Below are 24,989 nucleotides of genomic sequence, written 5' to 3'. Positions count from 1 at the left end.
TACAACATCATACGGCAGAGAGTTCCATAGTCTCACTGCTCTTACAGTAAGAATCCGCGTCTGTTATTATGCTTAAACCTTCTTTCCTCCAGACGTAGAGGATGCCCCCTTGTCCCTGTCTCAGGTCTATGATTAAAAAGATCACCAGAAAGGTCTTTGTACTGTCCCCTCATATATTTATACATTAAAATAAGATCACCCCTTAGTCTTCGTTTTTCCAAACTAAATAGCCCCAAGTGTAATAACCTATCTTGGTATTGCAGACCCCCCAGTCATCTATTAACCTTGGACGCTCTTCTCTGCACCCGCTCCAGTTCAGCTATGTCTTTCTTATACACCGGAGACCAGAACTGTGCACAGTATTCTAAGTGTGGTCGAACTAGTGACTTGTATAGAGGTAAAATTATGTTCTCCTCATGAGCATCTATGCCTCTTTTAATACATCCCATTATTTTATTTGCCTTTGTAGCAGCTGCCTGACACTGGCCACTGAATATGAGTTTGTCATCCACCCATACACCCAGGTCTTTTTCATTGACGGTTTTGCCCAGAGTTTTAGAATTAAGCACATAGTTATACATCTTATTACTTCTACCCAAGTGCATGACCTTACATTTATCCCCATTAAAGCTCATTTGCCATTTATCAGCCCAAGCTTCTAGTTTACATAAATCATCCTGTAATATAAAATTGTCCTCCCCTGTATTGATTACCCTGCAGAGTTTAGTGTCATCTGCAAATATTGAAATTCTACTCTGAATGCCCCCTACAAGGTCATTAATAAATATGTTAAAAAGAAGAGGGCCCAATACTGACCCCTGTGGTACCCCACTGCTAACCGTGACCCAGTCCGAGTGTGCTCCATTAATAACCACCCTTTGTTTCCTATCCCTGAGCCAGCTCTCAACCCACTTACACATATTTTCCCCTATCCCCATTACTCTCATTTTATGTAACAACCTTTTGTGTGGCACCGTATCAAAAGCTTTGGAAAAGTCCATATATACTACATCCACTGGGTTCCCTTGGTCCAGTCCGGAACTTACCTCTTCATAGAAGCTGATCAAATTAGTCTGACATGAACGGTCCCTAGTAAACCCGTGCTGATACTGGGTCATGAGGTTATTCCTCTTCAGATACTCCAGCATAGCATCCCTTAGAATGCCCTCCAGGATTTTACCCACAGTAGAGGTTAAGCTTACTGGCCTATAATTACCGAGTTCAGTTTTTGCCCCTTTTTTGAATATTGGCACCACATTTGCTATACGCCAGTCCTGTGGTACAGACCCTGTTATTATGGAGTCTTTAAAGATTAAAAATAATGGTCTATCAATGACTGTACTTAGTTCCTGCAGTACTCGGGGGTGTATCCCATCCGGGCCCGGAGATTTGTCAATTTTAGTTATTTTTAGACGCCGCTGTACTTCCTGCTGGGTTAAGCAGGTGACATTTAATGGGGAATTTTTATCACTAGTCATTTTGTCTGCCATGGGATTTTCTTTTGTAAATACTGATGAAAAAAAGTCATTTAGCATATTGGCTTTTTCCTCATCCTCATCCACCATTTCACCCAGACTATTTTTAAGGGGGCCAACACTGTCATTTTTTAGTTTCTTACTATTTATATAGTTAAAGAATATTTTGGGATTATTTTTACTCTCTCTGGCAATGAGTCTCTCTGTCTCAATCTTTGCTGCCTTGATTTGCTTTTTACAGAATTTATTTAATTTTCTGTATTTATTTAATGCCTCCTCACTACCTACTTCCTTTAATTCTCTAAATGCTTCCTTTTTGTCCCTTATTGCGCCCCTTACAGCTCTATTTATTGGTTTCCTCCTATTTCTAGTATGTTTATTCCCATACGGTATATACTGTGCACAGGTCCTATCCAGGATGCTAATAAATGTCTCCCATTTTCTTTGTGTATTTTTGTGTCTCAGGATATCGTCCCAGTTAATTGCACCAAGATCCTCTCTCATCCGTTGGAAATTTGCCCTCCTGAAGTTTAGTGTCCTTGTCACCCCCCTACTACCCATCTTATTAAAGGTTACATGAAAACTTATTATTTTGTGATCACTATTCCCCAAGTGACCCCCAACCCTTATATTTGATATGCGGTCTGGCCTGTTGGTTAATATTAGGTCTAGCAGTGCCCCCCTCCTTGTTGGGTCCTGAACCAGTTGTGAAAGGTAATTGTCTCTCATAGTTGTCAAAAACCGATTACCTTTGCTGGAACTGCAGGTTTCTGTTCCCCAATCTATTTCAGGGTAGTTGAAGTCCCCCATAATAATGACTTCTCCTTGAGTCGCAGCTTCATCTATTTGCTTTACGAGGATATTCTCCATTGCTTCCATTAGTTTTGGAGATTTATAACAAACCCCTATCAGTAATTTATTATTTTTTCCCCCTCCCCTTATCTCCACCCACAGGGACTCTACATTTTAATTAAATTCACCTATATTATCACGCAGGATGGGTTTTAAGGAAGATTTTACATATAGACACACTCCTCCCCCTCGCTTATCTGTACGGTCATTTCTGAACAGGCTATAGCCCTGCAAGTTAACAGCCCAGTCATGGCTCTCATCCAGCCACGTCTCAGATATCCCCACCATGTCATAATTATGCTCCAACAACATTAATTTTAATTCATCCATTTTGTTGGCGAGGCTTCTGGCATTAGTATACGACTGTGGATATAACTCTGTGGGTTGCCAATACATTAGTGATTTAAAATGCTCCATTTTCTGAATGACTTGCCAATCTTAGTAAAGCTGAAGATTGTTGAATTGGATGACAATGCCAAACTATTAGGCTAAGTGCACACGTTGCAGAATTGCCGCGGAAATTTCAGTGGCAATTCTGCAACTCCTGCCGCGGGTATATCGCATGCGGAATTGGCATGCATATTCCTGCTAAAAACTAGCGTTTTGCAAGCATAATTAGCTTGAAGAATGCTAGCGTTTTCCAAGCGATCTGTAGCATCGCTTGGAAAACTGATTGACAGGTTGGTCACACTTGTCAAACATAGTGTTTGACAAGTGTGACCAACTTTTTACTATTGATGCAGCCTATACCGCATCAATAGTAAAAGATAGAATGCTAAATATAATTAAAAAATTTTTAAAAAAATGGTTATACTCACCTTCCGCAAACAGCCGATCTCCTCAGCGGCTTCCGCTCCTATAGATGGTGTGTGTGCAGGACCTTCGATGATGTCACGGTCATGTGACCGCGACGTCATCGCAGCTCCTTCACACACACCATCTATAGGAACGGAAGCGGCCACGTGCACCGCTGAGAGGCGGGAGGACTCCGGGGGCCATCGAAGGGGAGTATATCATGATTTTTTATTTTAATTATTTTTTTTTTAACAATTATATGGTGCCCAGTCCGTGGAGGAGAGTCTCCTCTCCTCCACCCTGGATACCAACTGCACATGTTCTGCTTACTTCCCGCATGGTGTGCACAGCCCCGTGCGGGAAGTAAGCAGATCAATGCATTCCTAGGTGTGCGGAATCCCCGCGATTCCGCAAATTTAATGAACCTGCTGCATATTTTTCCGGAATGCGATTCCGCTCAGGAAAAAAATGCAGCATGTGCACAAAAAATGCGGATTGCATTCTATTAAATAGGATGCTTAATGTGAGCGTTTTTTCGCGGTTTTATAGCGTTTTTATAGCGAAAAACCACGAAAAATCTGCTACGTGTGCACATAGCCTAAATCCTATAAAAAAAAACTAAGACTTCTCCATTTCTACTCTGATCTGAGCCCCAGTCTGGGCTTCCAATGATGGAATGCAGAATTAGGCTAGGTTCACATTGCGTTAGGGCGATCCGTTACTAAGCAGCACTAATGCGATGTAACGCACCCATTGCCATCCATTAGCGTAACTCATCCTAACACATGTCAAAATCGGCATGCGTTAGCGAGGATGTGCTACTTTGTGGCGCACCCTCGAACGTGGTCTACTGCGTTTTTGGGTACCTTAGGTCTATCGCACAGTGAACGGACGCGTTCGCTGTGCATAGACTTCTATTACTAACGCATGCCAATGCAATGCTACCATACGTTAACGCAATCGTAGAAAAAAAGTGAATTTGGGTATCAGCGTTAACAGATACGTTAAACGGATGGCACTAACGCGATGTGAACCTAGCATTATCATACAGCAAGAACTACATTTTCAACTACAGCACTTGAACAAAAGAAGACAAAAGTAATCCAACATGGTACTTGTCACATATGTTCCCTTTACAAAAAGGTAGTATCTACGTGAAGGATAACCCCTTTAAGAACGTTACTGTGACTATAGCCTAAATAATACTAAAACAAAATACGTGTGTCAAGAACTTTAAAAGGACTATCAAGAAGGGAAATGTGCATCAATCACCTGATACAGTAATCAGAGGAGAAACAGAAAGTCCTTTCACATCACTGAGTGGAATTTCCCGTTTGCAGAAGTAATTTCACTATATATCTTAGTTTGTTTGAAGGTCGATGACACAATGTAAATGTACAAACATACAGTACGTATTTTAGTCTTCGTTTAGAAAGTAAAACTATTGCTTCCACACCCTCACATTGTTGCTAAGTGGCTTAGTATTATTTCAGTAAACTTAAAAAAATAAAATAAAACAAAAAAATGTGTAGACTGTAAGCAAAAAAGAAGTCTAGGTTAGGCTGAAGTCAGACACCCATGAAATAGGGATGCAAGTTCCACGATCCAAGCCAGAATTGACATCACGGAGGTCTAAATGTGCCTGTAGAGGCTAGATTCACTCTAGCGTTTTATCCATGTCAAACAGATCCATTTTTTATATATAATGCATTAGCCAAATGAACAGACTGGCGAGTGGAGTCATGGCAGTCTATGGCCACGTCGTGGGTCAGACAGAATCCAGTCTGATTCTCATTTTAGGGGATTCAGGTGGAACCCAAACACAGTGCAGAAATGCCATCTAAACAGGGCCTTAGGCCTCTTTCACACTTCCATTGTTTACAATCAGTCACAATCCGTCAAAATGTTGAAAAGACAGATCCTGTGCAGATTGTAAAAAACGGGTGCACTGGGTCAGTTTTTTTGACGGATCCGTCGAGGCTACGTGCACACGTTGTGTATGCGTCTTCGCCGGGTTTTTCCACTGCGATGCTCCCGGCAGCTCCCGTTCCCAGTAATGCCTTGCGAGACAATGACCTGTGATGATGTAGCTCTCTCGCCTGATGTTACGTCATTGGGTCATTTCGCAAGGCATCACTGACAATGGGAGCTGCCGGGAGCATCGCAAGCATCAGGAAGGCTGCGGGGGACGCCGGAAGGTAAGAATATCACGATTTTTTTAAAATTATTATTATTTTTAACATTATATCTTTTTACTTTTGATGCTGCATAGGCAGCATCAATAGTTAAAAAAGGGAGAGAGAGAGAATTTCCCTAACTGGAAATTCTTCCTCGCATGCTCAGTTTCAAAAGACGCTGGATTCCTGCTTTTCACAGTCAGCGACGGATCCTGCGTCCATAGGCTTCCATTATAGCCAACGACAGACAGCACAGGATCCGTCGCTCAGCGATTTTCCGACGTACACAAAAAACGTTTCTATGTGCGTTGTCTCCGCCCGACGGACAGCGATTTTACGACAGATCCAGTGCATGACGGATGAAACGTGTGGCCATCCGTCACAGTCCGTCGCTAATACAAGTCTATGAGAAAAAAATGGATCCAGCATAAACATATCTGGATCCGTTTTTTTCACAAAACGACGCATTGTGACGAAAAAAGAAAGACGGAAGTGTGAAAGAGGCCTTAGGCTTCAATTACACCATTTATTTTATGTGTATTTTCTGTGATTTTAAAAGATTTTCATTGCTTTTTTTTTTAGGGGAGGGGACCATGAGAGGGGTTCTGCATATCCATTTTACCATCAGTGAGTGGTCAGGGTTTTTTTGGTTTTTTTATACATAAAAGGAAAAAAGTTGCCATGCTTTCAATAACCAATAGAGGGCAATAAATCAGCAGCACCAAGATGCATATTGTATCTGTGCATTGACCATGTACCCACTGACTTGAGTGAGTGATTTTGATCTGCCCATTAGATTAAAAACAGGCTTCTGTTTTTATTTGGTACACAACATATAATGGGTAAGTGTTCTGCGAAATACACGGATATGACAGCTATAACTACAACATGTACAAGTGCTTCTCACTAAATTAGAATACCATCGAAAAGTTAATTTATTTATTTCAGTTCTTCAATAAAAACATGAAACTCATATTATATAGAGTCATTACAGAGTGATCTATTACAAGAGTTTATTTCTGTTAATGTTGATGATTATGGCTTATAGCCAATGAAAACCCAAAAGTCATTATCTCAGTAAAATAGAATACTTTATAACACCAACTTGAAAAAATGATGGTAAAATCCGAAATGTTGGCCTATTGAAATGTACATTCAGTAAATGCGCTCAATACTTGGTTGGGGCTCCTTTTGCATCAATTACTGCATCAATGCGCCGTGGCATGGAGGTGATCATATATAATATATGAGTTTCACTTTTTGTATTGAAGAACTGAAATAAATTAACTTTTTGATGATATTCTAATTTTGTGAGAAGCATTTGTACATAAAATCTTGGGCCGACCTAGACATAGTGGAGCAAGCTGTTGCTAGACACCTTTGATGGAAGTTTATCATCTGGAACAACATAAGGATCAAGTCTTAAAATTCAATTCAATTCAATGTGCTCGATCTCCCTTCCCATTCACATTATCCACTTTAAAAGTCAGGAGGCTCCCCAAGAACATTAGATGTGAAAGCTAACGTATTTACCGTAATATGCATGGCTTTAAGCACATGAATAGTGCTACTTGTGCAGGTATTGTGTTCCACATTTATCAACAATATCTTTCTATTTTGCCTCCTCTTTGATTTCCCCCCATCAAACCATTAGGGTGTTTGGTACATAGATAAATACAGAAGGCAGTTTTCCTGAGATCTATGTTCGCTAACTAGACTTCTAAATCCATCTATTATAATGTCATGTCCTACTTGGTGTTGTGCTCCACTACAGGAGATAAATGTACAAGAACAGCCTTCAAACCCTTTTAACTCCATTCATGACAAGACTGAAAAGCCAATATGATCTACATGTAATAAAAAAAAATAAAAAAAAAAACAAACAAAGAGGGCATTGTTAACAAGACAAAAATAGACATTCAGTCCTTGACCTGAGCGCTTTTGAGGTTTATGAAGACCACTTTAAAATAATTGGAATCTCAATTTCACCGGGTTAGCATCATTTGTCCATCAGTTAAAATTATTCGTGCTAGGGTATTCCTTTTATTTAGTAATATTTTTTATTTTAGATTATTCCTAAAATTTGATTTAGTAAACATGACACATTTTATGCAACATACCTATTTGCTGAAGCCGCAAACTTTCATAAGAAACTTCCACAGAGGGCCACAAACTGCTTCACTACAGGGGTCCCTGCACACGAGGAAGGTGTGTTTGCAGGAAATTGGGTTTTGCTACAGATTTAGTTGTGAGCGAATTCCATAAAAAAAGAATTTACATGCTGCAGATTTGATACATTGGCATCGCATGTTAATTGAAGCGTTGAAAATGGCTGCAATATGTGTAATCTCATCTACATGTTACTGGTTTATACTGTAGATTTGTGGCAAGAAAAGCCTCAACTAAAAAGTGATGCATACATTCAGCCCGAGAAGTCACAAAAAATGTTCACCATTTTCATGCCAAAATCCAAAATGGATATGTGCACTGCACTCCTGTTATGGCTCACCATCAGACAAGGAGGCGTAGCGCCATGTATTCCATCTCACACCTTACAGTTTATGAAACAGCAGAAGACCCCAGTTTACCGAACTCAGGCAGTTTTCTGGCAGGTTCAAACAACATGGGGAGAGAGAAATAAAAATGATCATCCACTTTAAAAAGAAACACTTAGGCCACGTGCACACGTGCATGTCGTCTTTTTTTACCTCAGTATTTGTAAGCCAAAGTGTAAGGAAAAAGTATAAGGCTATGTTCACACATTGCAGATTTCCTGCGGATCCGCAGAGTTTTTTTTCCGGCAGAAAATGTAAAATGTAGTACAATGTAAATCAATGGCAATAAAAAAATGCTGTGCGAATGGTGCAGAAAATTCCACACGGAAAACGCAGAGGATTAAAAGAAGGACCATGTCATTTATTTGTGAGGATCTGCAGCGTTTCTGCACCCATTCCATAACAGAGATCCGCAGGGGTTAAAAACGCAGTAAATCCGCAACAAAAACGCACAAAATCAGCATAAAAAACACGCAGATTTTGACCTGCGATAATTCAGTTGTGTGAAAAAGTGTTTGCCCCTTCCAGATTTCTTATTCTTTTGCATGTCTGTCACAACTGAATGTTTCAGGTCACCAAACAAATTTAATTATTAGACAAATGTAACACAAGTAAACACAAAAAGCAGTTTATAAATGAAGGCCTATATTAAAGGGAACCTGTCACCTGAATTTGGCGGGACAGGTTTGCGGTCATATGGGCGGGGTTTTCGGGTGTTTGATTCACCCTTTCCTTACCCGCTGGCTGCATGCTGGCCGCAATATTGGATTGAAGTTCATGCTGTGTCCTCCGTAGTACACGCCTGCGCAAGGCAATCTTGCCCATATGACCGCAAACCTGTCCCGCCAAATTCAGGTGACAGGTTCCCTTTAACCCCTTAAGCCCGTATGACGTACTATCCCGTCGAGGTGGGGTGGGCCTTAATTCCCGGTGACGGGATAGTACGTCATACGCGATCGGCCGCGCTCTCGGGGGGAGCGCGGCCGATCGCGGCCGGGTGTCGGCTGCATATCGCAGCTGACATCCGGCACTATGTGCCAGGAGCGGTCACGGACCGCCCCCGGCACATTAACCCCTGGCACACCGCGATCAAACATGATCGCGGTGTACCGGCGGTACAGGGAAGCATCGCGCAGGGAGGGGGCTCCCTGCGTGCTTCCCTGAGACGATCGGTACAAGGTGATGTACTCACCTCATACCGAACGTCTTCTCCCTGCAGGCCCCGGATCCAAAATGGCCGAGGGGCTGTATCCGGGTCCTGCAGGGAGCACTTCCGGGTCGGAGCAGGCTGCAGATGAAAGCTGCAGCCTGCTCCGATGAAAGTATGATCGCGGATCTGATAGAGTGCTGTGCACACTATCAGATCTGCGATCTGTGATGTCCCCCCCTGGGACAAAGTAAAAAAGTAAAAAAAAAAATTTCCACATGTGTAAAAAAAAATAAAAAAAATTCCTAAATAAATAATAATAAAAAAAAAAAATATTATTCCCATAAATACATTTCTTTATCTAAAAAAAACAAACAAAAACAATAAAAGTACACATATTTAGTATCGCCGCGTCCGTAACGACCCAACCTATAAAACTGGCCCACTAGTTAACCCCTTCAGTAAACACCGTAAGAAAAAAAAAAAAAAACGAGGCAAAAAACAACGCTTTATTACCATACCGCCGAACAAAAAGTGGAATAACACGCGATCAAAAAGACGGATATAAATAACCATGTTACCGCTGAAAACGTCATCTTGTCCCGCAAAAAACGAGCCGCCATACAGCATCATCAGCAAAAAAATAAAAAAGTTATAGTCCTCAGAATAAAGCGATGCCAAAATAATTATTTTTTCTATAAAATAGTTTTTATCGTATAAAAGCGTCAAAATATAAAAAAATGATATAAATGAGGTATCGCTGTAATCGTACTGACCCGAATAATAAAACTGCTTTATCAATTTTACCAAGCGCAGAACGGTATAAACGCCTCTCCCAAAAGAAATTCATGAATAGCTGGTTTTTGGTTATTCTGCCTCACAAAAATCGGAATAAAAAGTGATAAAAAATGGTCACGTGTCCGAAAATGTTACCAACAAAAACGTCAACTCGTCCCGCAAAAAACAAGACCTCACATGACTCTGTGGACCAAAATGTGGAAAAATTATAAGTCTCAAAATTTGGAGACGCAAAAACTTTTTTGCTATAAAAAGCATCTTTTAGTCTGGTTTCACACTTGCGTTTTTATCTGCATGCGTTTTTTAAAAAAACCGCATGTGTGAAAAAATGCATGTAAACGCGGTAAAACGCATGCGTTTTTATAGAAAAACACAAGAAAACAAGAAAAAAACAAAAAACCCTAAACCTACCCCTAACCCTACCCCTAACCTGAAATACGTGGCACTGAAATACGTGGCACTGAAATATACGTTTATATACGTATATAAGTGCCACGATATTTCAGTGGCCACGTATTTCAGTGGCCACGTATTTCAGTGCCACGTATTTCAGTGCCACGTATTTCAGTGCCACGTATTTACGTGCCACGTATTTTTCAGTGCCTGAAATACGTGGCACTGAAATACGTGGCACTGAAATATTGTGGCACTGAAATATCGTGGCACTGAAGTATTTACGTGCCACGTATTTTTCAGTGCCTGAAATACTTGGCACTGAAATACGTGGCACTGAAATACGTGGCACTGAAATATCGTGGCACTGAAATATCGTGGCACTGAAATATCGTGGCACTTATATACGTGGCACTTATATACGTGGCACTTATATACGTGGCACTTATATACGTGGCACTTATATACGTGGCACTTATATACGTGGCACTTATATACGTGGCACTTATGACTGTCAGAAAATGTTCAGTAAACGGTTAGGGGTAGGGTTTCAGGTAGAATTGGGGAGTTTCCACTGTTCAGGCACATCAGGGGCTCTCCAAACGCGACATGGCGTCCAATCTCAATTCCAGCCAATTCTGCGTTGAAAAAGTAAAACAGTGCTCCTTCCCTTCCGAGCTCTCCCGTGCGTCCAAAAAGGGGTTTACCCCAACATATGGGGTATCAGCGTACTAGGGACAAATTGAACAACAACTTCTGGGGTCCAAGTTCTCTTGTTATCCTTGGGAAAATAAAAATTTGGGGGGCTAAAAATCATTTTTGTGGGAAAAAAAATATGTTTTATTTTCACGGCTCTGCGTTGTAAACTGTAGTGAAACACTTGGGGGTTCAAAGTTCTCACAACACATCTAGATAAGTTCCTTGGGAGGTCTAGTTTCCAATATGGGGTCACTTGTGGGGGGTTTGTACTGTTTGGGTACATCAGGGGCTCTGCAAATGCAACGTGACGCCTGCAGACCAATCCATTTAAGTCTGCATTCCAAATGGCGCTCCTTCCCTTCCGAGCTCTGTCATGCGCCCAAACAGTGGTTCCCCCCCACATAGGGGGTATCAGCGTACTCAGGACAAATTGGACAACAACTTTTAGGGTCCAATTTATCCTGATACCCTTGTGAAAATACAAAACTGGGGGCTAAATTTCATTTTTGTGAAAAAAAAAATATATATTTTCACGGCTCTGCGTTATAAACTGTAGTGAAACACTTGGGGGTTCAAAGCTCTCAAAACACATCTAGATAAGTTCCTTAGGGGGTCTACTTTCCAAAATGGTGTCACTTGTGGGGGGGTTTAATGTTTAGGCACATCAGGGGCTCTCCAAACGCAACATGGCATCCCATCTTAATTCCAGTCAATTTTGCATTGAAAAGTAAAATAGCGCTTCTTCCCTTCTGAGCTCTGCTATGCGCCCAAACAATGGTTTACACCCACATATGGGGTATCGTCGTACTCAGGACAAATTGCACAACAACTTTTGTGGTCTAATTTCTTCTCTCACCCTTGGGAAAATAAAAAAATTTGGGGTGAAAAGATCATTTTTGTGAAAAAATATGATTTTTTATTTTTACGGCTCTGCATTATAAACTTCTGTAAAGCACTTGTTGGGTCAAAGTGCTCACCACACATCTAGATAAGTTCCTTAGGGGGTCTACTTTCCAAAATGGTGTCACTTGTTAGGGGTTTCAATGTTTAGGCACATCAGGGGCTCTCCAAATGCAACATGGCGTCCCATCTCAATTCCAGTCAATTTTGCATTGAAAAGTCAAATGGCGCTCCTTTGCTTCCAAGCTCTGCCATGCGCTCAAACTGTGGTTTACCCCCACATATGGGGTATCAGCGTACTCAGGACAAATTGTACAACAACTTTTGGGGTCTATTTTCTCCTGTTACCCTTGGTAAAATAAAACAAATTGGAGCTGAAATAAATTTTGTGTGAAAAAAAGTTAAATGTTCATTTTTATTTAAACATTCCAAAAATTCCTGTGAAACACCTGAAGGGTTAATAAACTTCTTGAAAGTGGTTTTGAGTACCTTGAGGGGTGCAGTTTTTAGAATGGTGTCACACTTGGGTATTTTCTATCATATAGACCCGTCAAAATGACTTCAAATGAGATGTGGTCCCTAAAAAAAAATGGTGTTGTAAAAATGAGAAATTGCTGGTCAACTTTTAACCCTTATAACTCCGTCACAAAAAAAAATTTTGGTTCCAAAATTGTGCTGATGTAAAGTAGACATGTGGGAAATGTTATTTATTAAGTATTTTGTGTGACATATGTCTGTGATTTAAGGGCATAAAAATTCAAAGTTGGAAAATTGCGAAATTTTCCAAATTTTCGCCAAATATTCGTTTTTTTCACAAATAAACGCAAGTAATATCGAAGAAATTTTACCACTAACATGAAGTACAATATGTCACGAGAAAACAATGTCAGAATCGCCAAGATCCGTTGAAGCGTTCCAGAGTTATAACCTCATAAAGGGACAGTGGTCAGAATTGTAAAAATTGGCCTGGTCATTAACGTGCAAACCACCCTCGGGGCTTAAGGGGTTAAGGAAAAAAAATCCAAACCTACAGGGACCTGTGTGAAAAAGTGATTGTCTCCTAAACCTATTAACTGGTTGGGCCATCCTTAGCAGCAACAACTGCAATCAAGCGTTTATGATAACTGGCAATGAGTCTTTTACAACGCCCTTGTGCTACTACCACATTTTACTGTTGCTATGATGTTTCTTTTCTGAAATGCTGTGTTACTTCTACGCCACATTGCCACACTTTTGTCTCGTCAGTCCACAGAGTATTCTCCCAAAATTATTGGGGATCATCAAGATGTTTTCTGACAAAACTGAGACACGCCTTAATGTTCTTGTTGCTCAGGAGTGGTTTTCGTCTTGGAACTCTGCGATGCAGGCCATTTCTGCCCAGTCTCTTTCTTATGGTGGAGTCATGAACATTGACCTTAACTGAGGCAAGTGAGACCTGCAGTTCTTTGGATGCTGTTAAGGGGGCTTTTGTGATCTCTTGGATGAGTCATCGCTGTGCTCTTGGGGTAATTTTGTTTGGCCAGCCACTCCTAGAAAGGATCACCACTGTACCATGTTTTTGCCATTTGTGGATAATGTCTGTCTGGAGCCCCAAAGCTTTAGAAATTATTTTATGACCTTTTCAAGACTGATAGATCTCAATTACTTTGTTTCTCATTTGCTCCAAAATTTCTTTGGATCGCAGCATGTTATCTAGCTTTTGAGGATCTGTTGGTCTACTTCACTTGTCAGGCAGGTCTTATTTAAGTGATTTATTGATTGATAACAGGTGTGGCAGTACTCAGGTCTGGGTGTAGCTAGGGAATTTATACTCAGCTTCCTAAAGATGTGATAATAGGAAATCAGGAAAGGGCAAACACTTTTTTACACAACTGTATTCTTGGACAATGTCCCGCTCAGCAAGGTTAAACTACTTTGACGCTAACATTAGGAGTTCCATTTTTCCTTTCTCTTAGGCTGGAGTCACACTCAGCGTAAGACAATACGGTTCGTTTTTTACGGCCGTAATACGGAGAAATGTTCCCAAAATAGTGGTCCGTATGTCATCCGTAGGCAGGGTGTGTCAGCGTATTTTGCGCATGGCATCCTCCGTATGTAATCCGTATGGCATCCGTACTGCGATATTTTCTCGCAGGCTTGCAAAACCGACATCTAATGGATTTATGTGCTCAAATGTCCGTTAAAACATATATACAGTATATATGTCATTGAGACACACATATATATATATATATATTCTGTATTTATATTTAATTCAGCGCGATATATGTGAAAAGCCGGTAATTCAATTGCCGGCTTCTCATTTCTCCTTCCCAAACTTGACAGGATATGAGACATGGTTTACATACAGTAAACCATTTCATATCCCCCTTTTTTTTTGCATATTCCACACTACTAATGTTAGTAGTGTGTATGTGCAAAATTTGGGTGCTGTAGCTGCTAAAATAAAGGGTTAAATGGCGGAAAAAATTGGCGTGGGCTCCCACGCAATTTTCTCCGCCAGAGTGGTAAAGCCAGTGACTGAGGGCAGATATTAATAGCCTAGAGAGGGTCCATGGTTATTGGCCCCCCCTGGCTACAAACATCTGCCCCCAGCCACCCCAGAAAAGGCACATCTGGAAGAAGCGCCTATTCTGGCATTTGGCCACTCTCTTCCCACTCCCGTGTAGCGGTGGGATATGGGGTAATGAAGGGTTAATGCCACCTTGCTATTGTAAGGTGACATTAAGCCAGGTTAATAATGGAGAGGCGTCAATTATGACACCTATCCATTATTAATCCAATTGTATGAAAGGGTTAAAAAACACACACACATTATTAAAAATTATTTTAATGAAATAAACACACCGGTTGTTTTAATATTTTATTGCTCCCTCAATCCACCTGCAGACCCTCGCTTGGCAAAATAATAAACCCACAATATACATACCATCCGAGGATCTGTCAGGTCCCACGATGTAAATCCTTCTGCAGGGGTTAAATCAATTTACAGGCAGGAGGTGCGCTAAAGCACTCGCTCGTGCCTGTAATCCCCGGGTGCTGAAAGGAAAGCTGGGTGATCTGTACTTACATTGAGTCGTGGTGAGGCGCCCTCTGGTGGATGAACTCATATGAACTCGAGCATGGGAACTTTTCCAAGGCTCCAGTTCATGAGGACATCCAGCAGAGGGCGCCTCACCGCGACTCAATGTAAGTACAGATCACCCAGCTTTCCTTTCAGCACCCGGGGATTACAGGCACGAGCGAGTGCTTTAGCGCAGCTCCTGCCTGTAAATTGATATAACCCCTTCAGAAGGATTTACATTGTGGGACCTGACAGATCCTCGGATGGTATGTATATTGTGGGTTTATTATTTTGCCAAGCGAGGGTCTGCAGGTGGATAAAGAGGGCAATAAAATATTAAAACAACCGGTGTGTTTATTTCATTAAAATAATTTTTAATAATGTGTGTGTGTGTTTTTTAACCCTTTCATACAATTGGATTAATAATGGATAGGTGTCATAATTGACGCCTCTCCATTATTAACCTGGCTTAATGTCACCTTACAATAGCAAGGTGGCATTAACCCTTCATTACCCCATATCCCACTGCTACACGGGAGTGGGAAGAGAGTGGCCAAGTGCCAGAATATGCACATCTTCCAGATGTGCCTTTTCTGGGGTGGCTGGGGGCAGATGTTTGTAGCCAGGGGGGGCCAATAACCATGGACCCTCTGTAGGCTATTAATATCTGCCCTCAGTCACTGGCTTTACCATTCTGGCGGAGAAAATTGCGCGGGAGCCCACGCCAATTTTTTCCGCCATTTAACCCTTTATTTTATAAGCTACAGCGCCCATGTTTTGCACATACACACTACTAACATTAGTAGTGTGGAATATGCAAAAAAAAAAAGGGGATATGAGATGGTTTACTGTATGTAAACCATGTCTCATATCATGTCGGGTTGGGGAAGGAGAAATGAAAAGCCGGCAATTGAATTACCGGCTTTTCACTAACACCGCTGCGTATTTCTCGCAAGTCACACTGCTGGTCCGTGTGGAATCCGTATTTTTCTCGCCCCCATAGACTTTCATTGGCGTATTTTTTGCGCAATACGCTGACAAACGCAGCACGCTGCGATTTTCTACGGCCGTACAAGACCTTATATTACGGATGCGTAATATACGGCTGATAGGAGCAGCCCCATTGAGAATAATTGTGCCGTTTGTTTGGCGAGTTTTACGGACGTATTTTCTGCGCTCTTACGTCCGTAAAACTCGCTAGTGTGACTCCAGCCTTATAGGAATAGAATTACTGCAATAAATCAGTCTGTTGCACAAAAGACAGAAATGTCACCAAATAGACCACATTAACCATATTGAGGTCCATTTGATTTCAGTTTGGGTGACGATCATTTTCACAGAAAATTAAAACAGCATGCTGGCCTTTTTCTGAGAAACCGATTCTGGTGAAACTGATGAAGACCAACACTCCATTAGAAAAGTGTGAGTCTAATCTAAATGGGAACCTGTCACCCCCAAAATCAACGGTGAGCTAAGGCCACTGGCATCAGAGGCTTATCTACAGCATTCTGTAATGCTGTAGATAAGCCCCCGATGTATCCTAAAAGATGAGAAAAAGAGGTTATATTATACTCACCTGGGCGGGCGGTCCGATCCAATGGGTGTCGGTCAGGTCCGGGGCCTCCCATCTTTATAGGATGACGTCCTCTTCTGGTCTTCACGCTGCGGCTCCGGCGCAGGCGTACTTTGTCTGCCCTGTTTAGGACAGAGCTAAGTACTGCAGTGCGCAGGCGCCGGGAAAGGTCAGAGAGCCCCGGCGCCTGCGCACTGCAGTACTTTGCTCTGCCCTCAAAAGGGCAAAGTACGCCAGCGTCGGAGCCGCAGCGTGAAGACCAGAAGAGGACATCATCTGATGAAGATGGGAGGCACCGGACCGGACCGCGACACTCATGGGACCGGACCGGGACCGCCCCTGGGTGAGTATAATGTAACCTCTTTTTCTCATCTTTTAGGATACATCGGGGGCTTATCTACAGCATTACAGAATGCTGTAGAAAAGCCCCTGATGCTGGTGGGCTTACCTCACCCTCGATTTTAGGGGTGACAGGTTCCCTTTAACCCCTTTACCCCCAAGGGTGGTTTGCACTTTAATGACCGGGCCAATTTTTACAATTCTGACCACTGTCCCTTTATGAGGTTATAACTTTGGAACGCTTCAACGGATCCCGGGGATTCTGACACTGTTTTCTCGTGACATATTGTACTTCATGATAGTGATAAAATTTCTTTGATATTACCTGCGTTTATTTGTGAAAAAAATGGAAATTTGGCGAAAATTTTGAAAATTTCGCAATTTTCCAACTTTGAATTTTTATGCAATAAAATCACAGAGATATGTCACACAAAATACTTAAGTAACATTTCCCACATGTCTACTTTACATCAGCACAATTTTGGAACCAAAATTTTTTTTTTGTTAGGGAGTTATAAGGGTTAAAAGTTGACCAGCAATTTCTCATTTTTACAACACCATTTTTTTTTTTAGGGACCACATCTCATTTGAAGTCATTTTGAGGGGTCTATATGATAGAAAATACCCAAGTATGACAGCATTCTAAAAACTGCACCCCTCGAGGTGCTCAAAACCACATTCAATAAGTTTATTAACCCTTCAGGTGTTTCACAGGAATTTTTGGAATGTTTAAATAAAAATGAACATTTAACTTTTTTTCACAAAAAATTTACTTCAGCTCCAATTTGTTTTATTTTACCAAGGGTAACAGAAGAAAATGGACCACAAAAGTTGTTGTACAATTTGTCCTGAGTACGCCGATACTCCACATGTGGGGGTAAACCACTGTTTGGGCGCATGGTAGAGCTCGGAAGCGAAGGAGCGCCATTTGACTTTTCAATGCAAAATTGACTGGAATTGAGATGGGATGCCATGTTGCGTTTGGAGAGCCCCTGATGTGCCTAAACATTGAAACCACCCACAAGTGACACCATTTTGGAAAGTAGACCCCCTAAGGAACTTATCTGGATGTGTGGTGAGCACTTTGACCCATTAAGTGATTCACAGAAGTTTATAATGCAGAGCCGTAAAAATAAAAAATCATATTTTAACAAAAATGATCTTTTCACCCCCAATTTTTTATTTTCCCAAGGGTAAGAGAAGAAATTGGACCCCAAAAGTTGTTGTACAATTTGTCCTGAGTACGCTGATACCGCATATGTGGGGGTAAACCACTGTTTGGGCGTATGGGAGAGCTCGGAAGGGAAGGAGCGCCGTTTGACTTTTCAATGCAAAATTGACAGGAATTGAGATGGGACGCCATGTTGCGTTTGGAGGGCCACTGATGTGCCTAAACATTGAAACCCCCCATAAGTGACACCATTTTGGAAAGTAGACCCCTCTAGATGTGTTGTGAGAGCTTTGAACCCCCAAGTGTTTCACTACAGTTCATAACGCAGAGCCATGAAAATAAAAATTATTTTTTTTTCCACAAAAATTATTTTTTAGCCCCCAGTATTCTATTTTTCCAAGGGTAACAGTTGAAATTAGACCCCAAAAGTTGTTGTCCAATTTGTCCTGAGTACGCTGATACCCCATATGTGGGGGGGAACCACCATTTGAGCGCATGGCACAGCTCGGAAGGGAAGGAGCATCATTTGGAATGCAGACTTAGATGGATTGGTCTGCATGCGTCACATTGGGTTTGCAGAGCCCCTAATGTACCTGAACAGTAGAAACCCCCCACAAGTGACCCCATATTGGAAACTAGACCCCCCAAGGAACTTATCTAGATGTGTTGTGAGAACTTTGAACCCCCAAGTGTTTCACTACAGTTCATAACGCAGAGCCGTGAAAATAAAAAATCTTTTTTTTTCAACAAGAATTATTTTTTAGCCCCCAGTTTTGTATTTTCCCAGGGGTAACAGGAGAAATTGGACCCCAAAAGTTGTTGTCCAATGTGTCCCGAGTACGCTGATACCCCATATGTTGGGGTAAACCACCGTTTGGGTGCACGGGAGAGCTCGGAAGGGAAGGAGCACTGTTTTACTTTTTCAACGCAGAATTGGCTGGAATTGAAATCGGACGCCATGTCGCGTTTGGAGAGCCCCTGATGTGCCTAAACAGTGAAAAACCCCAATTATAACGGAAACCCTAATCCAAACACATCCCTAACCCTAATCCCAACGGTAACCCTAACCACACCCCTAACGCTGACACACGCCTAACCCTAATCCCAACCCTATTCCCAACTGTAAATGTAATCCAAACTCTAACTCTAACTTTAGCCCCAACCCTAACTGTAGCCTTAACCCTAACCCTAGCCCTAACCCTAGCCCTAACCCTAGCCCTAGCCCTAACCCTAACGGGAAAATGGAAATAAATACATTTTTTAAATTTTTTCATTTTTCGCTTAGAGGTTTTTTAGCAGATTTTTATGATTGGCAGCCGTCACACACTGAAAGACGCTTTTTATTGCAAAAAATATTTTTTGCGTTACCACATTTTGAGAGCTATAATTTTTCCATATTTTGGTCCACAGAATCATGTGAGATCTTGTTTTTTGCGGGACGAGTTGACGTTTTTATTGGTAACATTTTCGGGCATGTGACTTTTTTGATCGCTTTTTATTCCGATTTTTGTGAGGCAGAATGACCAAAAACCAGCTATTCATGAATTTCTTTTGGGGGAGGCATTTATACCGTTCCGCGCTTGGTAAAATAGATAAAGCAGTTTTATTCTTCGGGTCAGTACGATTACAGCGATACCTCATTTATATCATTTTTTTTATGTTTTGGCGCTTTTATACGATAAAAACTATTTTATAGAAAAAATAATTATTTTTGCATCGCTTTATACTGAGGACTATAACTTTTTTATTTTTTCTTTGATGACGCTGTATGGCGTCTCGATTTTTTGCGGGACAAGATGACGTTTTCAGCGGTACCATGGATATTTATATCCGTCTTTTTGATCGCGTGTTATTCCATTTTTTATTTGGTGGTATGATAATAAAGCGTTGTTTTTTGCCTCTTTTTTTTTTTTTACGTTGTTAACTGAAGGGGTTAACTAGTGGGACAGTTTTATAGGTCGGGTCACTATGGACGCGGCGATACTAAATATGTGTACTTTTATTGTTTGTTTTTTTTATTTAAAGAAATGTATTTATAGGAACAATATATATATATATATATATATATATATATATATATATATATATATATATATATATTTATTTGTTTTTTACACATGTGAAAATTTTTTTTTACACTATAACATTGCCCCGGGGGGGCATGATGTTATAGTGTAAGATCGCCGATCTGACACTTTGCTGTGCACTGTGTCAGATCGGCGAACTGAAGTGCACAGATCCTGGAGGCTTCCCGGCGCCTGCTCTGAGCAGGCGCAGTGGAGCCACCTCCCTGCAGGACCCGGATGCCGCAGCCATCTTGGATCCGGGCCTGCCGCAGGGAGGAAGAGGTAAGAGACCCTCGGAGCAACGCGATCACATCGCGTTGCTCCGGGGGTCTCAGGGAAGCACGCAGGGAGCCCCCTCCCTGCGCGATGCTTCCCTATACCGCCGGCACACTGCGATCATGTTTGATCGCAGTGTGCCAGGGGTTAATGTGCCGGGGGCGGTCCGTGACCGCTCCTGGCACATAGTGCCGGATGTCAGCTGCGATAGTCAGCTGACACCCGGCCGCGCTCCCCCCGTGAGCGCGGCCGATCGTGCTGGACGTACTATCCCGTCGGTGGTCATACGGGCTCACCCCACCTCGACGGGATAGTACGTCCAATGTCAGAAAGGGGTTAAGGTTTAACTTCCCGGCAACGATATCATAGCTTTAGAAACTACCAATGAGCCATTTCACATCATTTGAGTTACTTGGAGGTGCACATGTGCCTGTTTAAAATGTGTCCAATATTGACATGATTTGAAAGGTCATTGATGAAGAAAAAAGTCACTTCTCTAAAACTGCCATAAAAAGCTTGGTCACGGTGTGAAACTACACATGGGAACAAAGAGCTTACATTTTTGAGAAATGCTCTCTGGTTTGTTGAAACAAAAATAGAACAACTGGATCATAATGAACATCATTATATAAGGAGACAAAGGGGGAATCTTGCAAGCCAAAAAAAAAACATATCAGCTGTAAGGCACAGAGATGGCAGTATAATATCGTGTAAGTGCTGTGCTGCAGGATGGACTGGTGCATTTCACTAAATAGATTATTATGGCATTATGGAAAAGACTTCAGGCATACTTCTAATGCTATGGTAAAATGGCTTAAAGCAAATCTGTTAGCTTTGCTTGTGAAATCCTGCTATTTATATGTACACATAGCTCCTTCAAAGACAAGTCCAGCAATATTTTTACATGGCCAGTCCGTTCCTCAATTACTGAGAAATCAGCTTTCGAATTAAGCCCTTGACTACATCATCGGTCCCTTCCATTGATGTGGGCTCAAACGCTGAGCCTGTATCTTTCACCGCACTTGATGGCTGATTTAATCTTGGATCCACCTGCGGCTGTTGACTAGTTACATGTCGCTGTCAATCCCTGACAGTGGCATTTAATACACGCAGACAGGAAGCGCGTCATTGAAGCGGGACTTCAGGAAAATGGCCGCCGCGATCTCCATCTGCGCACGCGCGGAATCCCGCGGCCATTTTCCTGAAGTCCCGGGCAGCAGAGCGCTCCATCTGCGCAGGCGCGGCCACAGGAAAGATGGCCGCGCCCACCGGTAAACGGCTGAATAGCGAAGACCGCGCCGTTATTCATCTCCTGGGCAGTGGATCTTCTTTGGACATGCGCACACCACTACGCCACCAACGTAATGATGAGCAGGATCCTGGGGGACAAACAGCGCTGTGACCACGCCCATCCGACCTGACCCACTTGAGTGACAGCAGAAAACGGCCACTTCACAAAGGTATTTGGGCAGCCTAACGGGGGTGTAAAGGCACCGAAAAGGCCCTAATGTAAAGCCCAGCTCTGCCCCTATTTCACACTATTTTTATCTAATTTTTAAAAAACGGGGTGGTAGGTTCCCTTTAAGTAGTTTTAAACAGTATATATTTAAACTTTGTTCACTTAAACATAACATTACTTAAACATTACCAATTTGTTCAGTTTTAAACAGCTTCTTAAACATTTGTTTCCTAACTTTCAGAGAAGCAAATTCATCAATTACTTTGTCAAAGTTGATCTGTTGAGCTCGATCATTCTCAATTGAAAGTAAAGGTACCTTCACACATAACGATTTCGTTAACGATATCGTTGCAACGTCAAGCTTTTTTGTGACATAGCAACGATCCCGCTAACGATCTCGTTATGTGTGACAGCGACCAACGATCAGGCCCCTGCTGGGAGATCGTTGGTCGTAGGGAATGATCAGGACCTTTTTTTGGTCGCTGATCACCCGCTGTCATCGCTGGATTGGCGTGTGTGACAGCGATCCAGCGATGTGTTCACTTGTAACCAGGGTAAATATCGGGTTACTAAGTGCAGAGCCGCGCTTAGTAACCCGATATTTACCCTGGTTACCATTGTAAAAGTAAAAAAAAAAAAAAAAACACTACATACTCACATTCCGATGTCTGTCACGTCCCCCGCCGTCAGCTTCCCGCACTGACTGTCAGTGCCGGCCGTAAAGAAGAGCACAGCGGTGACGTCACTGCTGTGCTCTGCTTTACGGCCGGCGCTGACACAGTCAGTGCGGGAAGCTGACGGCGGGGAAGTGACGGACATCGGAATGTGAGTATGTAGTGTTTTTTTTTTGTTTTTTTACTTTTACAATGGTAACCAGGGTAAATATCGGGTTACTAAGCGCGGCCCTGCACTTAGTAACCCGATGTTTACCCTGGTTACCCGGGTGCTGCAGGTGGACTTCGGCATCGTTGAAGACAGTTTCAACGATGCCGAAGTCGTTCCCCTGATCGTTGGTCGCTGGAGAGAGCTGTCTGTGTAACAGCTCCCCAGCGACCACACAACGACTTACCAACGATCACGGCCAGGTCGTATCGCTGGTCGTGATCGTTGGTAAGTCGTTTAGTGTAACGGTACCTTTAAGCTAAGCTGCTGAGTCTTTCTTGAGCCATAGTACTTCTCAAGTAGTTTTTTATGAGTTTAAGCTTAGAGAAGGATCGCTCAGCCTTAGACACAGTCACAGGAACAGTCAGTTTGGGGCCCCTTGGGTGGTTGGGGCCCCGGGGCAGTGCCCCGGTAGCCCCGGTTGTAGTTACAGCCCTGGCTATTTACATATTTCAACTCAACATTAAAACATGAACTTTGCAGATTCAATTCCAAAAGTTTATGTGGGAGTTGAGGGTGAATATTGTAAGGTTTATGTATGTTCATCTAAATGTCAATCATGCTGATGAGATTTTCTTGCCACTTTTTTTCCTCTTCAGGGAAATATTCTATTGTGCAACTGATTGTTACATAAACAAACATAACTATGTACACTGTGCTTTTCTGTTCAAATGTTTGCACAACAGACGCAGTTATCTAATAACGTGACACATCACATAGTAGATTTATTAACAGAACACAAAAGTGGATACTAAAGATAACTCCTTTAAGTATAAAGCAAACACCTTGCTTATTTTTCCATATAAGGTAAAAGTGAACATGTCAGCAAGATTTTGCACAGTAAACTGCAGGTATTGTCAGGGTGGCAATGTTAAACTGATTAAAATGATACCTGGGGTGAAGAAATCTGTCTTGTGGTTCTTGTGCAATAAGTGTTAGAAGTTTTCAGTTAATGATATACCAGTGCTCCACGGTGTGACTGTTGGCAGAGTCTTATCTTCCTGCTCTAAGCCAGAGAGACCAAGAACAGACCTGCCCACAGGCTGGCTTATTGAAACTCTATGGGTCAGTGTAATGTCTAAGAAAAAAAAAATGGACAGCACATGTGAATGCAGCGTAAGGCCTAAACTCTGTTTTTTGTGTGCAGCAATCACTGAAACTTGGTGGGATGATACACATGATTGGAATACAAACCTTAAACGTATTTATTAGAAACAGGATTAACAAGGAGGGAGGAGGTTTTGCATTGTATGTTGGGAAAGCGAATATCTCCACAGATCCAAACTTCAGAGAATGGTAGCTCTGCTACAAGGAGAGAAGAACAGAAAGGTCACTATTGTAGGTGTTTAATATTGGCCACCTGGACAGACTGAAGATATGGATGAACTCTTTATAAATCAGATGTCTCGGTTCTCAAAAAAAAGCCGGATTACTCACCGGTAATGCTCTTTTAGTGAGTCCACGACAGCACCCCACTGGAGAGAGAGGGATCCGCCCCGCAGGAACAGGAAACCTATTGAGAAATAAAAGGGGGGCGGTCCGCCTCTCCTCCTCAGTTTTGATTTCAGAGTACCCGGAGGACCGCCAGTGTTAGGCAAATATCATTTATTTCATTCTTTAAACTTATTTGCTTATGATTAAAAGGATTTTACTCAATCAGTATTATATTGATCTAGGGAGGGATGTAAGAGGGTGCTGTCGTGGACTCACTAAAAGAGCATTACCGGTGAGTAATCCGGCTTTTTACTCTTCGCCACGACAGCACCCCACTGGAGATCTTTCAGAGACCATCACCTAGGGAGGGGACCACCGTGCTGAGGACAGTCCTGCCAAAGTCTAGGTCAGAAGTTGACGATAGGTCTAGCCTATAGTGGTTATAAAATGTAGAAGGATTTGACCAAGTTGCCGCCTTACATATAGTTTCAATCGGGACGTCTCCCCTCTCTGCCCAGGAGGATGCCATCGCTCTGGTGGAGTGTGCCGTTATGCCTTCCAGAGGGATTTCTTTCCTCGCGGAGTAAGCCAGTCTGATAGATTCTCTGATCCACCGGGATAAGGTGCTTTTTGTTATTCCATGACCTTTCTTGGGACCCTGGAAGGAAATAAACAGAGCCCTATCCTGTCGCCAGCTGCTGGTCTTTTCAATGTATTTTAACACTACTCTTTTAACGTCTAGAGTGTGATATTTTTGTTCTTCAGGAGTGGATGGATTACTGAAGAACGTGGGCAAGATTATTTCTTGTGACCTGTGGAATTTTTTCGCTACTTTGGGCAGGTAGGAAGGGTCTGGTTTAAGAATTAACTTATCCTGAAAGGTTAACAAAAAAGGTGGATCTATAGAGAGTGCTTGGATGTCACTTATTCTCCT

The 24,989-nt window shown here is 42.1% G+C and overlaps 1 protein-coding gene across 3 annotated transcripts in view; it reads right to left on the bottom strand.

Annotated features, from left to right (window-relative positions):
* Positions 1-24,989, bottom strand: part of GSAP (gamma-secretase activating protein) — a 167,420-nt gene that overhangs the window by 124,379 nt on the left and 18,052 nt on the right. The window contains exon 1 of one of the 3 annotated variants that reach the window (XM_077264717.1): positions 23,514-23,624. The exons of the other annotated variants lie outside the window; for them this stretch is intronic. The gene's annotated coding sequence lies outside the window, so the exon portion shown is untranslated. Of the gene's footprint in view, positions 1-23,513; positions 23,625-24,989 lie in introns of those variants that run through there. 3 annotated transcript variants of the gene reach the window in all.

The sequence above is a fragment of the Ranitomeya variabilis genome, chromosome 5 (assembly GCF_051348905.1).
Source record: "Ranitomeya variabilis isolate aRanVar5 chromosome 5, aRanVar5.hap1, whole genome shotgun sequence".
Lineage (NCBI taxonomy): Eukaryota > Metazoa > Chordata > Amphibia > Anura > Dendrobatidae > Ranitomeya > Ranitomeya variabilis.
This window is presented reverse-complemented; position numbering and strand designations above follow the sequence as displayed.